The sequence below is a fragment of the Pelmatolapia mariae genome, linkage group LG23, assembly GCF_036321145.2.
Source record: "Pelmatolapia mariae isolate MD_Pm_ZW linkage group LG23, Pm_UMD_F_2, whole genome shotgun sequence".
NCBI lineage: Eukaryota > Metazoa > Chordata > Actinopteri > Cichliformes > Cichlidae > Pelmatolapia > Pelmatolapia mariae.
Window position 1 is genome coordinate 35111215 of NC_086246.1, and position 11965 is coordinate 35123179.

Below are 11965 nucleotides of genomic sequence, written 5' to 3' on the forward strand. Positions count from 1 at the left end.
TGTGGTTTCAACACAAACCTCCTGGATCTCCAGAGAGCTCCAGATTCTTTTACATAACAGCTCATCCTTTCCCGAGCACTGAGGAGATTAGGATGCAATTTTAGGTTTGTCTCTGAAGGCGAATATTAAAGAGAGGCTTGAGTTATCATTTGGCACTCGAATAGGAGCGTCTGTGATTTTACTGCAGGACGGACAGCTACAGATTCTATTGCATGCGACCAAATCTGTTACTTATTTCTGCTTAACTGTGTGTCACAGATGACATCTGATGCCATATATTACTAAAAGTCCTTTATTTTCACGAAAGCAGGTTTTAAAAGCTTTACCTACTTTGTGCGTACCATTAAATTCACGCCAACCTGTTATGTGACACTCCAATTACAATACTTGTACATTTTGGGCTGAATGCAAAAGGTTAAATATTAAACGGTGTTTGATGAAAGCAATTTTTGGTAAACACTGAAAGATATATGAGCTTATGGAGAAATCATTTACTGCCCACAACCACAGCAGCCACGAGAGGCAGTTACGATATGATGGCACACTGAATTACTTTTTCCTCCAGTCACTTTCTCTGACTAAACATTGGGCGACCTGACTGCGAAACTCTGTCTCCTACTAATTATGTTTACCAGCCGCAACAATGTGGCTGGTATTTTTGTGTATGTGTGTGTCATCCTGCAAAATGTGGTCGTAGAAGCACTAACTGTAGCGGAAACTACCACAAAGGCGGTTTTGAGGACTTTGAAAGGTGTTTATGTCTGTCTGGATGTCTGAGAATGGATTTTGTCAACACAATAGCATGACCGTGCAAAACACAGTGACAAAGCTTCAGAGGTGGGTGTGGTCTAACCCATGAGTAGTGAGTTTTTTGAGCCATAATTTATTGTCAACTTCAAATATGATGTATTGTTTGTTATATAAGATATTTACCTTACGAGGCATAGCTGATATTGTTTGCCCTTGTCATTATGTTTTTATATGTTGCTGATATAAAAAAAAATTAAGGATTAGATTGAAGAAAGGCATGATGTGAGAAGTCAAGTCTGTTGGGAAGCCTTCATAAGACGGTCTTCCAACACAATATCCCCTCGTGGCGACCAAGGGACAACCTTGCAAGCAAAAAATGGAAGCCAACTTAGCAGTAAAACCCACAATTCCTCTAATGGTCACTTGGGGGAGGGGGGCTCTCCAAAATGGAATCAATGCCCCAGACTCCCAGACTCAAACCCCCCTACTTTATTTTACTCAAAACACATTTACAGCCTGGTGAGGTTAATTTTTTTATACCTCGTCCATCTGAATACAAGAGTCAATCCAGACTCTTGTTCAAACATCATTTGTTCCCATTTTCTGTCTAAATGAATCAATGAAAAATGTCCAAAATAACCTTTTGCACCATTATAGTGATTCCCAAAGTGCTAATAGGCAAAACTTTAACATATCTTGGCATGGTGTGCAATGTGTTTCCTCACAAATCTGAGGGAATTGGACAAATCAGTCACTGAGTAAAGTAACTGATTTGGTCTTTTGGATCATTTTCTGTGGAATTATCTGACAGATGATATGAGCTGTGTGTGGGGCACAGACTAAGATGTCTTTGATTCAGTATCGGCGAGTAAGATTTTAGTATCTTATTAGTTTTTTTACTTAGGAAATTAGTAGATGTGTGTCTTAAGAATTTATAAATGTAGCTTGCTAACATTATCTTATAACTTTGCACTTCTCCCTCTGTGCCATTATGGTAAGTTAAAAAAAACGAGGCTTCAGAATTTGTAATGTAAAACCAATGCATGACGATACAGTGACCGACTTTTCTACAACCCATTCAAATATCTCCCAGAAAGTTTGGTAAAAACTTAAGTAGGTGGAAGAACTCAAGCCCAGAAAAACTATTTTTATGCTTGCACTGTCATCCCATTGGAAAGTCTGATGACTCAGCAGGCAGGGCCATAGATAGAGGAAATACTGTGCGTGTGCAATGAGTCGCACAGACTGGATGCTGAAAAAAAGAAATTAAAAAATGGACTCAGAAAGATTCAGATGAGCTTGCTTAGTTTTTTGAGTGAATAATTTTGAAAATCTGGAGTCAGATATAGGAGCCAGATAATATGGTGGACAGTAAAAAGAGGGTGTTTGTCTTTGCATGGACCGAATTTCATAATCTATCCAACCACCAGCAGGAAACAATACAGACTGCTGGAGAGTGCTTCTTACCACATGGGCAGAAAAGTCATAAAACTAGCAGATTAATGCAGTATTTCAGAAAAAAGACTGAGCATCAGAGTAAACTGAATAGAGTAAATGTGCACTTTATTTCAAATCTTACAGCTGCAGCTTATTTTTTTCAGTTTGATTTTTGCAAAAATATAGAACCTCATGTTAAAGTGGTTGACTTGTAGCCATAGTACTTTTTGAAGGTGATGCCATTAATGTTTGCATCCTGTCACACTGTCAGGAGTCTCTCTTTACAAGTAGACTTCTTGATTGGTGGTAGTGTTCAGTTGTACTCATAGCAGTCTATATGGATAACTATAGGACATCAGAATCAATCAGATGAAAAAAACCAAACAAACCCAAAAGCTTTATTTTAGGGTGAGCTGTCCCTTTAAAATTAGTGCCGCTTCCATTTTAACAAGCACACACAGCTAAAGACCAAGACCTTCAGTTTTCTTGTGCAGTAAAGTCATCAGATGGCGGTTGAAGCAGGAAATTGTGACAGTTGAAGGTTGAGAAATCCTATTGAAAGAGGTGCCCACTGTGACTGAAAACAGCTCTACAGGCAGATATAATGAGAGATAACTGTCTTAATTAGGCTGATTATCTGCATAATAGATTCCAATGAGTCATCTGTCAGGAGAAGAAGAGCTATAGATTACCTTTTTCTTTTATGAAGGTGTTTGTTCTTCAAGAGCCAGCTTTCACATGTTTTTTAACAACACGTACAAGGACAAGTATGTGCCAATAGGAAGGCTTTTTCTTAAGGCTTTTTCTTCCCCTTTTTGAAATATGCGCACGCACTCTTTCATCACATTTTTCACAAGCAGTGATGTGATGGCCAGCAGTTAAAAATATGGTTACCTTGGTAAGAGTATTGGTCTGAGAGTTTTAGCTGGGAATTATTGGATGATACTGAATAAAAATAAAGGATGAAAAGAAACTGTCAGAAGAAAGGGAGCAAGAATTTCTTATCTTGGAAATACATATAAATCTACAACAGAGTCAAGAAATTTGAAGCAGATGCGTTATGTTTTTCTTTTCAGTTTCCACTCAGTCACTTTGGCCTTTGCTCTTGACAGAAAGACAAATGTCACAGAATCTCTTCTGGGATCCTCCACTGGATTTTCTGTTACTGCCCTTCATGCCTTTGTTTGAAAGATAATGCCAACTCTCTCTGTTTATGTTTTAAACTGTTTCACGGGACAAGAAAAAAGGTGCAGAAGTCAAAACACTTGTGCTGAAAAACACCTCAATGAAGATTGACAAAACCTGTGAAATCAGCAAAGTAAGTGATCTAATCAGAAAGATGTGGATGTAGAAGTTTCTTTACGTGGCATAAAATCTATTCAACCTGGAAATAATGAGCCCACCTTTGTCTTGTCTCCAGGATGTCCCCGGTCTTTTGTTGTAATCTGATTTGAACAGAGTCACTCACTAGGAGCTGAAAAGACTCTTTCATCCATGCAGTGAGTCACGTTTCATTTGCAAATAAGATGTGGAGGACAAAATGTGCGAGCAACATTTGACAAAGCGTCTCCATGATGACCAACTGAATCACGTGTGGTTTGAATCAGACAATCGGACGACCCACGTAGCTCTGTGATAACCGCTAAAATGAAAAGTGAAATTAAGCATGCAGTTACTGCTTAATTCGCCTGTGTGAAACAACCAGAATATACTGTAGAGACCTGTGAGTCTTCTTGGTTTGATACAGCCTCAGAACATATGTGTTTGTGTAACAGGGAGGGCATTATTGTGTTTTTGTGTGTAACTGTGGTAATATAGGCTGCCTGGATACAGCTGAGCCAATAACAGACACATCCTGAGTCTCCTTGGCAACACTCTAGCAACCTTTGCTATGACTGAGGCTGGTATCAAAGGGATGAAAAACATGTATACAGTATGTGTACAGTTGGGTTTTGTTTCAGCATATTTGCTCCAGGGGAGTTTGGAAAATAAGAGCAGCGGAGCAGGTTTCACTGCAATTAAAGGCTTGGAATTCAGTAATGCTATTTGAAATGTTGTGCACTAAAGATGAATATGTACTGTCAGAATATTTCCTTTATTAGCTTGCAGCATGTTAAGATGGCCTGTTTTTGATTTAGCTTCTTATTTAGCACTCGGAAAGAAAGAGAGGAAGGAAGCACATGTGGTGGACTTATTCAAGCTTAAAATAAAAAATAATAATAATAAAGAACTGTCAGTGGCCACTTCGTTCGGTAAACCTGCTTAACTGTTCATGAACACAAATATCTACTCATCAAATCACATGGCAGCAACTTGGTGCATTTAGACATGTAGACATCATCAAGATCATCTGCTGAAGTTTAAATGGAGCATCATAATGAAGAAGAAAGGTGATCTAAGTAACTTTGACAGTGGCTTGGCTGTCAGTGCCAGATGGGATGGTCTGAATATTTCAAAAAGTGCTGATCTATTGGGATTTCACTGCACAACCAACTCTAAGGGTTACAGAGTATGGACTGAATACAGTAACACAACATTAACACAATTAACCACGTTGTACACCAAAGGCAGCAGAAGAGCATATTTGAATGCACAACACATCAAACCTTGAAGCAGACAGTCTACAGCAGCAGAAGACCTCACTCAGCGCCACTGCTGTCAGCTTGGAACAGAAAACTGAGGTTCACATAGACTCACCAGAACTAGATAACAGAGGATTGGAAAACAATGACTGATCTGATGAGTCCTGATTTCTGCTGTGATATTTAAACAAAGCTTAAATCTGAAATGTGTTTCTTCAACATTACAATGAGTTCACTGTACTCAAATGGCCTCCACAGTCATTAAATCTCAGTCCACTAGTACCTTTCAAATGTGGTGGAATGAGAGATTTATATCATCGATGTTCAGCTTACAAATCTACAGCAGCTACATGATACTATCATGTCATCAATATCTAGCCCCATCAGTGCTGATAGTATATGTTTGAATCCAGATGACATATTGATGACAGGGTAGTTTTTGCATGTTTTTAGTAAGACAATGCAAAACCACATATATTTACAGCAGCATGGTTTTGTAATAGAAGAGTCCAGGTGCTTAACTGGTCTGGTTAACACCAAATTAAAAAATAATCTAAATGAATATAATAGTTCCTGGTCCTGACCCAGGTTTTTAGAAAAATGTTGAACTGAGGAAATATTTTATGATAAGTTTAAAATTTTGATGGGCTTCCTTTATTTTGTTAAATAAATAAATAAAATACGGGTTTATGAAAATTGCACATCTGTTTTTAACACAGCATCGCATTTTTTGTGTTGGAAAATGTTTATATTTTTTGTGGTTTGAAGTGGGGCTGAGTATAGTATATTGCTATACTTATATCTCTGATATATCTCTGATATGTATTTGTATTTTATACCTTATTTAATATTGTGTGCACCTACACAGGTGCTGCAGATGGAAATGAGCTCCTACCTAAATCTGGCACAAAACATCTTTTCTCATGAGAGGAATGTTTCTGTGCGTGGTCCCTGACATTAAACAAATAACTGAATACATACATACATAAATCACATTACATAACATGGTTTTGATGGGTTGCTGAGCGTAGTCAGCTCATAGAGTAGCCAGAAAAGAGCGACCAGTGGAAAACTTAGTGGATATTTTCAGGTCCCACCGACACAGTGATGTGGTGACTCACTGGGATTTGTCTGGTAAAGAACTGCTACCGCAGTTGTGTCTATTTGCGTGTGGATTTGCCTGCAGAGAGGGATTTCCGGCCACCATGAACAAGCTGCTGTGCAGTCCTCCAAAATCCCAACTGCACGTTGATTATGTTGTAACCATGTGGTGATAGGCTGACAACAGGGCCAGAACAGGGAAGGGAAAGATTCACCAGGAATGGGAGAAGTGCAGAAAAAACAAAACAAACAAACATTAACGATAAAAAAAATAAAATACAGTATGAAATATTCAGGCAACTTTTTATTTTTTCTCCTTGGTAGAGGAAGTTTAGTTAATGGGATGGAAATCATGGCAGGAAGAATCTGTGGGCTACATCTGTCAGTCACTGGTTTCTTGTGATTGTCCCTCTCATATTCAGTTAGATGGTCATATCTTGGATTTACATCAGTCTCTCTATGTATGAAACCTGGGTTGATCCCCAATCTTGGTGCAAAACAATATATGAGGGTTGGTAAAATGGCTCACGTTACAGCTTACAGTCTCTTTGTCCATAGCGATATTATACTTTGTGTATCCGGCAATAGTTTACGTGTGTTAAAACAAAAGGCAACTTTTAATTTTTACCATGACGGTTCCCCTTTACATTAATATTCATGCTCATGTTCAATATATAGATCATAGATAACGATAAAAGCATCATGATGCTTCTGACTTGTCAAATAACCGTGTCTGATAATCACATTGACCTTTTCTCATTTCAAGATCCGGCTCTTATAATTAAAACACATTTCTGTGTAATTATGAGATAGTAAGTCATAACTGTGAGCTAATTTGTTTTCTTCTTTGGAGAGTGCGGGTGGCTTCTGCGAAAAACACATTTGCTCATTAACACTAATAACAGAAAGCATGGCTGACCATGATTATGCCATTTGTTATGAATATATCGGTCATCACTTAGAACCAAAATTAACCATAATCTATCCTGATGCAGTGAAGATTTTTTTACTAAAAAGCACACGTGTCACATTGCCATTAGCTGAAAAGTTAGAAAATGGCCAAGCTCCTGGGGGTTCATCCTGTGGTGAACATGTCAGTGAATTTAATATGAATCCATTCAATAATTGTTAAGCCATTTGAATTTGAGAGTGTCAGAGTGTTGCAGTGAAGAGACAAATTGATTTTTTTTTTAAAAAGCAGGGAGTCTTACTTTCATATACAGGCATTACAAATGTACCTTCATTGTGTTTGTGCGGGCCCCTTTCCCATCCTCACCTCAGCCAGTAATACACTGATCTTGCAGCACAGCGTGGATGTCTGGTGGAAAGGTCTGTTGGTGGTCAGAGGTGTTTGCAGGTTTCCTTTCCTCATATTCAGTCTGTTTTCCACATGAAATATTCTCACTGTCAGATTTCGTTTAGAGCCGAGCCGTGGAAAGAGAGCAGGCGGGCAGCAACGGCAGGAAAAAACACTCAACTCTAGTTTTAGACTAGCAAACTAAAAGTAGGTGACAAATTAAAAGAAAATACAACAATTTTATAGTAACAGCTCTGGTGCATGCTGGTCTAATGCTCTTTGTCATTCGTTCTCTGTTTCCCTGAAGCTCTACAGGAGGAACGAACCCCATGCTTTTAAAGAGATATTCCCTCATTTGGTGTTTTAATTACGGGGGTGGTGCAGAGGCCTGTCTAACCTAGTGCTTCACGTGTTAACCATCAGTGCTTCTAATTCAATTCAGTTTAATCTATACAGCACCAATTCACAAAAACAGTGGCTTCAAGGCACTTTTATATTGCAAGGTAAAGAGCCTCCAATATTAGCGAGAAAACCCCGGCAATCAGATGATGCCCTGTGAGCAAGCACAGGTCAGAAGAAAGAACCCCTTTTGACAGCAAGGGATCCAGACTCATTGAGGGGCAGCCATCTACTGCAACTGGTTGGGGCTTGGGGGAAAGAGAAGCAAGAAAGAGAGCATAGGAGATGGTGGAGACATAAGTTAATGGCATGCAGTAGTGGCTCCGTATTCACAAATTCATCAAACACAGCAGCCTTACCTGCTCTTAAGGGATAGTTTAGGGTCATCTGATCCAGCCCTAACTATATGCTTTATCAAAAAAGGAAAAAAAGGAAAATTTTAAACCTTATCTTAAAAGTAGAGAGGGTGTCTGTCTCGTGAATTTAAACTGGGAGAGGAGCCACCAGATGTAACGTGCAGTATGCGAGAGAAGCAGTCTGATGGGATAATATGGTGCTATGAGGTCTGTAAGACGTAATGGGGCCTGATTATTCAAGAGTTTATATATGAGCCATTGAAGAGAATCCAGAATGGGACATACATGCTCTCACCGTCTAGTACCTGTTAGTCCTTGTGCCGCAGTGTTTTAGATCAGCGCAGTTCAAATGTGACTGGTCAGTCTTTTATGCTCAAAGCATCCTTTAGTGATGATCCTGGATTTACTGACATTGATGATATTGTTCACTGAAATCTCATTTTTCAGTCTCACTCACTGTTCAGATTTGGGCATTTGGACTAAACACATCATAATGGATCACTTTGAGAAAATCAACATCTGTAGCCCTGGTGTAAATAAAAGTAATCATAGCCAGATGGTTATCTTAATTTAGCATTAAATGGAAAGAGTGTTAACAGCCAGCTGAGCTAGATCTACAGGGAACAAAATTTAGACTGTTCCTACTACAGGTTCACTTTATTATGTTATACAGGTTATGTTACAGGTAATCATGTACCAGTCCAAACATTACCGACAATCTGACCAAGGAACCAAAAATAGATATATAGAAATATAGTTGTTCCCTCTTTGTTTCATTCAGTAAATCAATCATAAAGCAACAACAACAACAACAACAACAACAAAAGAGTCCCTGTCTACAAATGATGGTGCAACATTTAAATCCATATTAATAAAACTGCTGTTAACAGTTCACATCAGTGTTGCTGGCAACCACATGCAAGTATAATAATCCAGTGTTTCAGCAGTTTTCCATGCAGAGCCTGGGAGTGGTTTTTGTTGAAATTAGATTTTGGAGTGAACATGATGGATCTGTATTGAGGCCAGCTGGCTGCGGTCTGGCTTCACCAACACAACAGTCACTGTTCAGTGCACCCTGTTATTGTTTGATATATTTATACTGTCAGATTTACCTATTATTTTTCTACCATCTCTACTGCTACAGGAACAAGGACTTCTTGCTCTTACAGCTACTATTTCTATTAATTCAACTATTCTGCAAATAAATTAATTTTCATACACTGATATTTTTAACGCTTTGCTCAGTAATGCAATCTTTCCCTTTACAGTCTTCAATTTGTGCAATGTGCTCTCATTAGTAAACTGATAAAGTGCCCGGTTGCACATTTATATCGCAGCACAGACAGTTTGAGAGTGAATGAGTGTGATAACACATATGAGCTGGAAGCTACAAGCAGCCACACTATATTCCTAGTTGCTGACAGGAAGCTTTAGCAGGATGAAATATCTGTGCGTATGTGTGTGTGTGTGAGAGAGCAGGCAAGCAAGATGTGGAAAGTGGCCAAATCAGCACGGTCTAATTTCAGTCCTAGCTGACCCCAAGGCGCCCTAATGAAGACGGAGCTAACAATCAGCTGCCCTGCTGGAAGACAGGAGCAAAAAAAGATGATATTTACTCTAAATTGCACCATCCTACTTGGTTATTATTCGCAGAGCATAAAACCTGACAAGCAGTACATCCACAAATAACATCTCCCAGGATTTAGACTGTTGCTCATATTAATTTTTCAACCTGTTTGTGTGCATTCCAGACATTCCTAATAACCATTTGCAGAAGCACAGATGAATCAGCATTTGTGTCAGCCATGTCTGGAGAGCTTATACAACCCTTTTCCCTCACAGATATCAGGGTGGGGATTTTAGACACCAAACTTTGTTAACAAAACTTGTGTGAGTTGCATGACTCAAACAAAAATACCCAAGGCAAGAGCCCTCTGGAGGAGTCAAGTGTGCCAATGTCAAAGTCTGCAATCTAAGTCTGCAGTTCCTTCATGAATTTAAGTACAACAAGGTGCAAACCACTGGTTACACTCAAGAACACTAAGGCTAAATTAAGCTTTGTCAGAAAACGTCTTGATGCATTCTCAATCATCCAGGTAAGTAAATCTCAAAGTCTCCAAAGGTTGATTCTGTTCATCTGGACGTAGCGTTTTCAGTGGGAGAAACGTTTCGTCACTCATCCAAGTGACTTCTTCAGTCTCAGCTAACTGCAGGTTTCCCCAAATCTTATAAACAGTACATTTGCATAATGGCTGAAACCAGCCCACTGAAGGAACAATGGGCTGGGAGGTCAGTTCCTTCATCATGATTATGCAAATTCTCATGACCATTGATCAACAACCACTGATCAATGGCCATGAGTACCATTCACAGAGAGTTGGGGAATGGCTGCAATCACAGCATTGTAAGATGGCGAAAGATGTACCCTTAGGCCCCCTCCTTGATTCAGAGATAGGGTTTCCCTTTTCACGTAAATGGCCTCCTTGACTCCACGCTCAAACCAGCGTTCCTCCCTGTCCAGGATGTGTACATCCTCATCGTTGAAAGAGTGTCCATTGGCCTGTAGGTGTAAATAGACTGCAGAGTCCTGGCCTGACGAGGTACCTCTTCTGTGTTGTGCCATCCGCTTCGCCAGAGGTTGTTTGGTTTCCCCGATGTATAAATCCTGGCAATCCTCCTGGCATTATGTTACTCTGTTTGTTTCGGGGGACCCGATCCTGACACATACGTGATCACTACAGGTTTTCGCTGATCAAAGACCACTGATCAATGACCATGAGTACCATGGGATGCACCTTAAGACCGATTTTCTGTCTGATCAACTCGGTCACCTATAACATCTCTAGGTTTCTGGCTTCGATCCTCAACCCGCTGGTAGGCAGCTCTAAACACCACATCCAAAACACCTTGGATTTTGTTGAGAAGGTGAGAGATGTCATTATGGAGGCAGATGAAACCATGGTCTCGTACGACGTTACATCTCTCTTCACTTGCATCCCAGTCACGGAAGCGTTGGAGGTAGTTCGTAAGAGATTACAGGATGACCCCAACCTCAGCAACAGGACCACTCTCGGCATCGACCAAGTGTGTTTGCTTTTGGAACTGTGTCTTCATTCCACCTATTTCACATACAAGGGTCAGTTCTACAGGCAGAAACATGGGTGTGCCATGGGCTCCCCAGTTTCACCCATCGTGGCCAATTTGTACATGGAAGAAGTGGAAAAGAGGGCTTTGCCATCCTACCCTGGAACACCACCAAGCCATTGTTTCAGGTATGTGGATGACACCTGGGTGAAAATCAAATCTCAGGACGTACCACACTTCACGGATCACATTAACTCGGTGGACCGACACATCAAGTTCACCAGGGAGGATATGAAAAATGGCAGGTTAGCCTTCTTAGACTGTGAGATTTCCATCAGTAATGGGGGATATCTAAAAGCTGATGTGTACCGGAAACCTACGCATACGGATCAGTATTTAAGGTTTGACTCCCATCATCACAGAGCCAACACCATCCCCACAGACACAGCGGCCAGGGAAGCAGAAGAACAGCATATCAAGAAGGCCCTGAGTAAATGTGGTTATCCCAGCTGGACATTTGTCAAAGCTGGGAAGCTGCCTAAAGAAAGCTCCAGCCGATCCAGGAGAGAAGGACAACCGCTGCCTAAGCGAAAACCTGTAGTGATCACGTATGTGTCAGGATCAGGTCCCCCGACACAAACAGAGTAACATAGTGTACGCTGTCAAGTGCCAGGAGGATTGCCAGGATTTATACATCGGGGAAACCAAACAACCTCTGGCAAAGCAGATGGGACAACAGCTGAAACCTGCAGTCAGCTGAGACTGAAGAAGTCACTTGGATGAGTGGCGAAACGTTTCTCCCACTGAAAACGCTACGTCCAGATGAACAGAATCAACCTTTGGAGACTTTGGCAGAAAACATCTAAATGAGCCTGCACAGTTCTAAAAAAATAAGTCTGATCAAATCAAGATGAACTTGATAGGAAGTGATAATAATGGCTAGCAGTGTTAATTTTGAC